The sequence below is a fragment of the Aplysia californica genome, unplaced genomic scaffold (assembly GCF_000002075.1).
Source record: "Aplysia californica isolate F4 #8 unplaced genomic scaffold, AplCal3.0 scaffold00254, whole genome shotgun sequence".
Lineage (NCBI taxonomy): Eukaryota > Metazoa > Mollusca > Gastropoda > Aplysiida > Aplysiidae > Aplysia > Aplysia californica.
Window position 1 is genome coordinate 48,744 of NW_004797524.1, and position 1,794 is coordinate 50,537.

Consider the following 1,794-nt stretch of genomic DNA (forward strand, 5'->3'; position numbering starts at 1 on the left):
GGGCATATAGTGGTGGGGTTATTGGTATCATCTGAAAGATTGTTAATTTTGCCTTGCTTTCAGTGAAAAGATACCCACCTACCCACCTATCTTAAGTAGAAGTCGAGATATTTACAATTGAAAGAGTTAAGGTCGCCTGGTTTCAGTGGTGAAATTAGCGTGAAAATGGCTGCCAAAGTTTGGTTATTCCAACAGCTAAAGCGTCCTCGAAAACAGAAAAATGATATAGTTATAGAGCGTTTAATCAACGTTTTTCGGTAAAATGCACATGGAAATGTGTTTCTATATAAAATAAATGGAGTTGAGCCAAACAAATTAGCGACAAATATTCGATAAAAATTGCCAAACTGACGGGAAAATGCCTGTTTCTCCATTTTCGTTATTTTGACGAGCGCCTGATTTCACCACGATGCTTCAACCTCTTGTATCGGGAGTTACACACGATGATGATCCTGTATTACAGGTAGAGAACGGTACAGCCGTGTCCGGTGTAGCATAGAGTCGATCGTTTTGAGAATTTTTCTGAGTTGAAACGACTAGTTTGACATGCCAGTTTCGAATTCGGTTGAATTGACTTGTAAAGATATTTACATTTGTCATCAATTGATTAATAATTAGTTAATAAATTAATTAATCGGTTAATTAATCATAATTAATTAATTGATTAATCAAATAAATCAAAATAAATTAATGAATTATTTATGTTATCAATTATTTTGTTTAGTTAATTAATTAATTAATTAATTATTTTTTAAAGAACTATGATGGCGTGTTAAGTCACCGGACCTTATTAACGGTCTCCTTTCACCTCCTTTCCTGCTCTCTAGCAATGTTCTATCGTCTGTTTTCGTCTCCACTTTCAAATCCCACCCCCTCACCTCCTTTGCCCCCTCCTCTCGGCTCCTGACTCTTTCTGCAGCCTTTCTACTGCTACTCCTTGGCTCTTTCTTACTGCTGTCTTTCAGCCACACTACTGATCTTATTGTTGGAAAGATCTAAACCTAGCCTTCTCAGACAAGGGCAAAAACTTTCGGAGGTCCCGTGTGCAAGTTATGCACGCTAAAGATCCCTTGGTGGTCTAAAATGGATAAGAGTAGGCACCCCGGGCAAAATTCAAAATGTCCTACCAACTGAAAATGTTTGGTGTGTCCCGCGCGATCATGTGACCTTATGCAGTTGCGAGCGCCGTAAAACACTTACCAAAAAAAGTACCTTTCTCTTTCCCGGCTCGAACATATTTGAGGTGTGCTGACAAAATGAGTTACTTCTCGCTATCCACAAATGGAGATATTGGCCAAAAATCAATACAAAAGTCAAATTTGTCGAGTTTTTATTAATGCCATATTCTTTAACTATAACATGTCTTTCATTATTTCATATTAATAATTTGTCAAAACGTCACCTATAAGCATGATGAATATATCTTTTTCCATAAGGTTTGAATCCGAGAGTTAACTCATTTTGTCAGCACGCTTGACATATCGGTGCGACTTGTCAGGCAAGTGTCAACGTGACTTAAGCGTAATGAGCGTGTTTGATGTGCAGGTCGAATCCCGCCAGCGATTAGTTGATATTGGCCCGACAGTTTGATCGTTTCCCTCGGCAAGAAAAAACGGAGATAGGCGTTTGTAAATGAATGAAAGGCCAGGGAGGGCCCAAGGCTAATTGTTACTGTTTTGGGCCTGATATGAAGGGGATTGAAAGTGAATTTCTATTTCTATGTGGGTATGTGTGTGTGTGTGTGTGTGTGTGTGTGTGTGTGTGTGTGTGTTTGTGTGTGTGTGTGTGTTTGTG